Source organism: Apodemus sylvaticus, chromosome 3 (assembly GCF_947179515.1).
Source record: "Apodemus sylvaticus chromosome 3, mApoSyl1.1, whole genome shotgun sequence".
Lineage (NCBI taxonomy): Eukaryota > Metazoa > Chordata > Mammalia > Rodentia > Muridae > Apodemus > Apodemus sylvaticus.
The window spans coordinates 75,143,483-75,152,827 of NC_067474.1; the positions used below are offsets into that span (position 1 = coordinate 75,143,483).

Genomic DNA, 9,345 nt, shown 5'->3' on the forward strand with positions numbered 1-9,345 from the left:
CTTTTGGCACCACGTAAGCAAGCTAGCCAGCAGGCAGGAAGTTTTCTGATCAGACAATGCTGATTTCTCTATTTTCTGCAAGTAAATGAGTGCTATCGTTAGCAACAGGGTCCTAGCCTCTAGTAACAGTGAGCAGCCAAGGGCAATGGCGATGGCCTGTGTTGTTTTGGTGCCTCTGGCTCCTCCTTGACCTGTGAGGAGGTATCCATGACTGACACTTGGGACTTTCATGCAGTAACCCATAACCCATATCTTCTGGGACCATCCTTGTCTACACACGAAGCATATTTTAGTTCACAGTCCCCTTAAAAATACATTATCTTATTTTAATTATACATCAATGGATTTCTATTGGCTTCTTCATACTACCTTAGTTTTTAACCCACCCCCCAAAACTACATCTTGTCTAAATTGTCAAGTATAAAAGCTACCTTCACAGCATTGACTTTATAGCATATTTAATATGTGGTAATAGATATTATGTCATCTAGAGATGATTTGACACATTACAGAAGCATGTGGCCAGGCCAGGCCAGATGCACACACCACATCTGTGGTGGTTTGATAGGAATGGCCTCCATAGGCTTATACATTTGAATGCTTGGTTATTAGAGAGAGGTGCTACTTGACAAGGATTAGGAGGTAGGGCCTCATGGATTAGGTATGGCTTGGTTGGAGGAACTATGTCTCTGGGAGTGGGCCTTAAGGTTTCAAATGCTCAAGCTAGGCCCAGTGTCTTTCTCTTCCTGCTGCTGGCAAAGGCAGATGTGGAACTCTCAGCTACTGCTCTAGCATCATGTCTGCCTGTGTGTCACCATGCTTCCTGTCATGCTAACAATGGAGTAAAGCTCTGAAATTGTAAGTCAATCGCAATTAAATGTTTTCCTTTACAAGCCTCAGTGCGGTCATGGTGTCTCTCCACAGCAATAGAACACTGACGAAGACAACATTGAGCCATTTTACGTAAATGACTTGAGCATCTCTGGAGTTTGGTATCCAAGCAAGGAGTTCTAGAATCAATCTCTATGGTTACCAGGAGCAACTGCTGAGGCACTGTGAACTCTTCTTCACAAGCTGGGTCCAATTGCCTGCTGGGAAGTGAGTTACATAAGGCAAAACATGAACTTGACATTTTATAATGTTGTATCATATAATAAAGGAGTGACTCTGCTTTGCATCCTTCGTATCCATAAAGGAGAGGATCTCAGGTACCATCCACTCAGGAACTCACCAGCCTCCCTTCAAGGAGAACAACCTGTGGGTACAGGTTTTTTGGAGAGTAACAGGACAGAATTGAGGCATATTATTTTATTTTTCTTATTGATTTTTTTGCTGACATTTTTATTATGGCAATGACATGTTTATGTGTTTTAATGTAAGAGGATTAGATGCTTTAAATAAAAATATAAAAAGAGATAATATCATAGTAGACAGAGTCACAGTGATGTGTGAATAGTCAGGAAACACTGAGGTGTGTCAGTGTTCCAGTTAGCATTCCCAAGAGTTCTACAACAAACTGAAGATTGGTTCTCTTCTGTCCTTTCGCCTGTTGCTCTTTCCCTCATACTTATTGTCTATGTCTGTCTATTCACATACTTACAAATCATCTATTATTATCTATCATCTATATAATAATATCTACCATTTACTTGTATTTATTATCTATTGTTCTTATCTATGTGCTATCTAATATCTTACTTATTTACACACACATAATATAATCTATTATTCATTACATATCTTCTATTATCTATTATCTATTTATTTTTATGTGTATGGGTTGCTTGTCTACGTGTATATCTGCATACTACATGTGTGCAGTACCCATGTAGGCCAGAGGAGGCAATTGGATCCTCTGGGACTGGAGTTACAAACAGTTGTACACCATTATGTGTGTGCCAAGAATAAAATCCTGGTACTCTAGAAGAGAGGCCAGTTCTTAAACAACTGAACTCTCTCTTTAGGCCCATATATCATCCCCCCTCTCCCTCTTGTCTACTGTCTGTCTATCATCTACTACTTATACCATCTATCTAATCTTTAACCTGAGATTTAGTAATCTTTTTATCTTTTTGTCTGATTGTCCATTTACCCACTCATTCATCCATTGAAATATTTACTATTATTTATCATCCAGTGAAAGTGGGTGGTATAATTCAGAGGTCTGAGGGCAGAGAGCTGATACCTTAGGTTGGAGGGTGGGTTTGGAGGCATGAGATCTAGGAGAGCAAAGGGCAGTGATTTGTGTCCTTGCTGATGTGGTCAGACATGTGGCAGTTGAATCTTCCCTTCCTCACTTGTTCTGTTCAGACCACCACCAGAGTGGATGATGCCTGCCCACACCAACTCAACTTCTACCCTCCCCTAGACATAACTGGAAAGAATGTCTAAGTAGACGGCTGGGCATCTTATGATTTAATCAACTTGATACATAAAATTAACTCACACCATGGTAGCAATGACCTTTCTCACAAATGTTATGGCATGAATGATTTTATTTTCCTCCTCAGAAGCCATGAATCATGTTAACATAAACTCATATAATTCCATATTTTATGAGGGGAAATTTGCTTTATTCATTTAAGGGTTTTGGGACCCTTGAACCCCTTCAAAACCCTCAGGTGACTATCACAAATAAAAACCTCTTGAAGCTCTTACATAATCAATACCCAAGAACCTTTCAGAAATAGAAAAAGCCACCTATGTAATCTCATAAAGAATCAACTTGACTTTTGAATTTTTGCTCTATAAAATATATGTTCACTGAAGGCAGAGAAGAACATTTCCAGTATTAATTTGATACTTGTGGGAGATGGAGAGAAGAGTTTCGCTCTGTGTGGAAGGGTGTGACTTCCGCATGTGCCGACTTTTGAGTATGGTGGGGATGGGGAAGAAGAGAAGGGTACTGTCAGTCATTTAAGCCACTCAGATCTGATACCAAATGCAAAGGGTGTAGTAGGAAGACACAATACACATCCCCAAATATGCTGTAGTCATGGAGGCCATCTATGAGGTTCTATGGTTCTGAGTAATGATTGAACCATCTCTAACGGAACCTCATGATGGTGGCATTTTCCATGGATCCAGTCAGATGGCAGCATTCCGTATTTTCTAGACTAGCCTTGAAAGGACCTATGTTTCACAGAAATGATTCTGGTTCCTTTCAAGGGAGCCCCAAGGAATACCTGGTGAGTGATACCTGCTGGTCCTGGCTCTACTGCTCTTCTCTCCATCTTTGGAACCATGGCTGGGAGGAAAAGACCAGCTATAGAGCAGGGTATGTGGCTGAAAGCCCACATGTAATTTTCCTGTTGCATCTCAGTACAATTTTTTTTCACCTTCCTCAAGTCATTTTTGGTCCATAGCCTCAAATCCCATCCTTGGCTGGATTCAGACTTCTGTCTTTTCTGACCAAGCAAATCACTTCCCTTGGTCATTCCTAAACTGATCTCCACACTTGCCATCTTGTCTATTGCAGGAATAATAACCAGTATAAGCGAGATGCTTTTGAATGTCATCATGTATTTCAGAAGGACTTCCATGACTTTTCCTGTATCACTATGAATCACTTTCAGGCAGCCACCTGCCTCTTTGGTCAGAACAAGCAAGATCAACATTCTCAGAAAGCAACAAAGTGAGATGATCCTTTTCTCTGGCTCAGGAATAGGACAAGCCTACAGGTGAGCTCGAGTGCTTCTAGAACAATGGTTCTCAACCTTCCTGATGCTGCAACGCTGTAGTATGGTTCCTCATGTTGTGGTGATCCCAAGCCATAAAATTATTTTGTTGCTACTTCACAACTATACATTTGTTACTATTATGAATTATACTAGCAATATCTGATATGTGTTACAATCTACCATGACCCACAGGTTGAGAACTGCTGCTCTAGACCAAAGCAACTCTACATAATGGATCTCACAATCCTGCCCTTGATCAAATGCAGAAGAATAATTTTCCAGGGGTGAGCATAACAGAAGCAACTTTGACTACAATGAATGCCTTGTTCTGGAGACATCTACCTGGGCTGGAATCCTAGCTCAGACATGTTACCAGTGTATCTTTGGATTACTTTTCTAAGCTCCAGTGTCCATATCTGTAAATGGAATCCCAATGCTAACGACTTCTACAGGACCAATAGACTTACTGAACATTTTAGGTACACACATTCCCAGTGTTGTTTTGGTGTTATGGTTTACACATTTTATGTAAAATCTAGGGCAGCCATTATGTCTGTGGCCAGAGAAACATTCTGTGAGGCCTGGGCTTCAGTGTCATTACATTTTGTCTTTATTCAAGAGGAGAGATAAATACTTTGTTTGAGAAGGTAGAATTTCTGAGTTGTATATTAAGTGAGCATAATACATACATTGGGTGTTCTCTCTCCTCAGAGAAGTGTAAGGTTTTCTAAGACAGTTAAAAGGCCCTAATTATACTGTGAAAGGTTTCTGATCCACGTGTTATTTATTTAGGAGGTATATTGTTTCATGGTGGTAAATTACAGTATAATTTCACCCACAGATTCAATAGTTGTGATTTTTAGATAAAGAGAGAGCCATAGACCTAGGATTGTGCTGGAAGAGTCTGCTTTGTTTTGACATATGTTAAGTGAAAGACACCAGCACTCTTACACTGGGAAGCCCTGCACTACTGTTCCAGCATTCATGGAACATGTCAGATCATTACAGAGTGCAGAGCCTTTAAAGCCCTTTTGAAGGTTGTAATTCGACTCTGGGCAAGCAAAGGTTTCTTCCCTCTTCATAAATCACATGCATGGACTATATAATTAAATGGCAGTAAATTAAGGTGAGTGGGTTGAATGCAACCACTCCCATCCAAAATGTTTTGAGCCTGAAAGCGTCTATAAGATGTTGTGAAAGCCTACACATCCATTTGCCTTAGGATGGAGGGGCTGTCAAAATAGGTATGCATAAATAGGTATTTGTTCTGCTGGTATCGTGTGAATGCTCAGTTCCTTCACACCCTTTACTCTGACTTCTAGAAGGAGCTAGAAGGGCCCCGTGAGACCATGTAGATTATTCTCCTTTGGCCATCTTGTACATGTAGGGACACTGAGGCCACCAAAAAGGAAAGAATTTGCTTAAAGTCTCCCGGCACATACAGCAGAAATGTCTATTTCTGTCCCATCTCAGCTTCTACTTCCATTTCTCTCAGAAAAAGAACCTCTGGGTTTTAGTTGGTTATATAGCTTTCTGGAACAAAGGTTTGAATTCCAGTCTTTTTTTTTTTTTTTTTTTTTAACAAAAACAGCCATGAGACTGAACTCTAGTTGAGTTCAAAAATAAGAAACAGTGTCCTGGGTAGCTTCTGGAAATAATCTTTTGTTTCTTTTGCCTTCTGGCTGAGATGTGGAGGTGACTCACTGCCTCAATAGTGACAAGTAACTGTAAAAGTTCATCGTCTTATGGGCACCCTTGCCTCCCTTTACATCTATGTTTGAGGCAGTTAGCTGGGCCGGATGGCATGTGTAAGAACTTGGCTCTCTGTTGGATGATGCCAAATTGCTGTGTCTATATAGGTCACCAACGGTGGCCTCCTGTGCCTCATCTGCTTCTTGTTTCTCTGTAGGATAGCCCATGCTGATGAAACAAGAGGCCACAAGTGGAAAGTGGAAATATACAACCTGGGAAAACTCTGCTAATTAAAGTCAAAGTCCACGTGACCGGATACCTTCTGGGCTTGGTGCATTTATGGGAAACTCCCTTTGTTAATGGGTTTTCTCCTTCTCTGATCTTATGTGGGAAATTCTAAGCCCCTGCACGAACTCCTCTTCCTAAGGAATGCCATATAGCCTCATTTAGTTTATAGGATCAATTTCTTTTCTCCTGATAAAGCCCATTCAGCAGTCACCTGAGGTACCTGAAATGCTTCCCCATGCTAGTGAGGCATTCCAGGTACCCTCAGTCCCTAGACAATGACTTTTTTCTACCCTTGATTTCCCTACCCTTATCCACCCAAAACTTTATATGCCTTCAATCACATTAAGTAAAGTTGATCTGCCTACTGACTGTTGGTCCTGGTGTAGTTTATTTACCATATGTACTGACAGGGCTTCTGGAACTCTCTGTGTAACATCACTACTCTTGTGGACTGTATCCACTGACACAATCCATGAAGTGGGGAGACCCACAATACAAATAACTTTTCTTGCCTCCTTTGTGTCATGTTGGCTAATATCCTATTGGTCAAAGTCATGTGGCCAGGTTCCAAGACAGACCAGGATAAGGATGCTTCCCTGTTACATAGCACAAGCTTAGGTAAAGGATGGGATGGGAATGGAGACACAAATGAATCCAATCTTTTACATGTGGATGACTGAATGGAGGGATAGGCAGACAGACAGCTGAAAGATTAAGTTCTGCTCCTTGTAGAAGGGGCAAAGAGGCAGTTTCTGGTCTCTGGTGTGTCTAGGGCTCCCTATCTGGGACCATCTTGGACTGGGGTTTGTCTTTGGCACCCAAGAGAGAGCTTAGAGATGTGCTGTAGCCCCGGGCTGTGGGTTGTGTGGGTTATGACCTGCTTCTTTCCCAAGAGCCTTCACTTCTGAGTCATTGTGAAAACTTTCACACACCTTACCCTGTGATGGGGAAGTGTACATTTTAGAGATGAAAACCCTTCAGAGGCTTTGTGTTCATAGCATGCAAACAGTCACACTGTGGCCTGACTAGGTTGCCAAAGACATGTATGACAGGCATGCCTCTGTTATGTAATTTAAACAAATGTCTACAGTATCAGAGATACAGGATTCTTCTAGGCAGTTCATGAGTCCTCTAGAACCTGAGAGTAAGGGGGAAAGATGAAAAATGAGTTGATTTTTTGGAGACTGCATGCACTTTTGATCTCTCTGTCTATGTCTCTGTCTCTGTCTCTCTTTCTCTCCCTCCCTCTCTCTCTCTGTCTCTCTCTCTCATGGTGAGAATTGAATCTAGGGCCTCACTCACATACTGATCTAGCCTCAACCATAATATGTATATATTAAAGAAGATAACATTTTTTGATGATAGTACATTAAGAACTCAGTGTTCTGCTGTACATATTGAAGATCCTTTAATATTAGTTGTTTCAAATGTCCATTTCCCCAACCATTGCTCTCACATCCACAGACATCACAAGATGGCTGCACTGCATTGAGAAGACTCAAACCATGGTATGACAGCTGCTGTGAAAATGTAAGGATAACCTTCTTCATGAGAAAAGTGATAATGAACCACGCTGTTGTGTATTTGGTGCAAGAGTGAGTGTTAAGGACAACCCAGATTTCTTCTGAGATGTGCAAATAGCCTGTGTCTGTTTTGTTGTTTTTAGCAGTCATAGCCCATTGGGTCTCATTCTTCCTGTGGCAGAAATAGCAGTGACTGTGGCAAATTTCCAGATTCTTAAACACCAAACACATGCTTTTCTAGTTTTCTTTGCTTAGATGCATGTAAACTTAAATCCAGTTCATTTGCAGAGCCACAGGGAAGGGCACCAAAACCAAGCCTATTTCCAAGGGCTGAACTCTGGAGGCCTGAGGTGAGTCTTTTCGATTCTTTTAGATTATTGTCCAATTCCAGTATGTCAGAGCATGGGTACTTGAAGGGAACATTTGTTTGACTTCTTTCCTCTACCATGAACTTTTTGGCAAGTGTTGAAGCCCAGAAGTTGGAAAAGAACCAACCCACAGGGGTCTCAGAAGCCCCCCTCCCCCCAAGCACTAGCTCCTCGTCCCTGCCCACTGAGTGTGATCTTCCACCGCACACAGCTCATGTCACTTTAAGTGGAAACGTGCCAGTATCCAGATGCACTAGCTCAGAAATCTTTTTATACCCACTTTCAGAAGAGAGAAAAAAAAGATATTCTGTCTATTGTCTGGGGGCTGTAGCTATTACATTTTTTCATCTGGCCTAACTTCTATAAGTTTAGTAATTCGATTCCTTGTCTGGGTCTCTTGTTTCCACCCCTTTACCCCATTCCCACATGGCTTATGCTGAGAACTATCAATACAACCCTGTCGTCCTCTGTGTGTGCACTGTGACTGTGTGTCAACATGGATTGAGAGTAATAAGGGAGCGAACACATCTCCTCTTGACACTGGCACACTGTAAAACGAAAGAGGTTCCCCAGGAGCAGGTCAAATCCCCATTATTCAGAGTTCAGATGAATCTTGGAAGGGTCGGCCTAGAAATTGCTGTCTTTTCAGTTTGAACGGTGTCAGGTTGAAGCGATGGCTTCTAATGAGGAGACATTCTGGAGCTAAGTATCCTCTCTTGATCCCTTTTCTCAAACTCTTGCCGGAGGAAATTCCCAGTTCCTGTCCCCTTGCCAGTGGTCAGTGGTGGGATACCTTAGTGCTAAGATTCATAGTAATGAGTACACTGAGCTCCACAGAGACAGCGCTGGGGCAAGCGAGAGCTGGACAGGCACTGGGCGACTCTGTGCCTTGTGAAGGAAAACCAACCAAACATGGGCAGAGGAGATCTTAAGAAGCTGAGAGGCAAAATGTCCTCATATGCATTCTTTGTGCAAACCTGCAGGGAGCACAAGAAGAAGCACCCAGAGCTTCTGTCAACTTCTCAGAGTTCTCCAAGAAGTGATCAGAGAGATGGAAGACCATGTCTGCTAAAGAAAAGGGGAAGTTTGAAGATATGGCAAAGGCTGACAAGGCTCGTTATGAAAGAGAAATGAAAACCTATATCCCCCCAAAGGGGGGCACCAAAAAGAAGTTCATGGACCCCAATGCACCCAAGAGGCCTCCTTTGGCCTTCTTGTTCTGTTCTGAGGACCGCCCCCAAATCAAAGGCAAATATCCTGGTTTATCCATTGGTGATGTTGCAAAGAAACTAGTAGAGGTGTGGGACAACACTGCAGCGGATGACAAGCAGCCCTATGAGAAGAAGGCTGCCAAGCTGAAGGAGAAGTACGAGAAGGATATAGGTGCCTACAGAGCTAAAGGAAAATCTGATGCAGAGAAAAAAGGGGGTGGTCAAGGCTAAAAAGAGCTAGAAAAAGCAGGAAGAGGGAGATGAGGAGGATGAAGAGGATGAGGAAGAGGAGGAAGAGGAAGACGAAGATGATGATGAATAAGTTGGTTCTAGTGCAGTTTTTTTCTTGTCTATTAAGCATTTAACCCTCCTGTATACAATTCACTCCTTTCAAAGAAAAAAAAATTGACGTGTAAGGCTGTGTAAGACTTGTTTTTAAACTGTACAGTGTCTTTTTTTGTATAGTTAACACACTATCGAATGTGTCTTTAGGTAGCCCTGTCCTGGTGGTATTTTCAATAGCCACTAACCTTGCCTGGTACAGTCTGGTGGTTGTAAATTGTCATGGGAATTTAAAGCAGGT

At 42.0% G+C, this 9,345-nt stretch overlaps 1 pseudogene; it reads left to right on the forward strand.

The window, feature by feature from the left end:
• The first annotated feature begins 8,463 nt into the window (after positions 1-8,463).
• LOC127679931 (high mobility group protein B1-like) lies at positions 8,464-9,084 on the forward strand (annotated as a pseudogene).
• Positions 9,085-9,345: the final 261 nt, after the last annotated feature.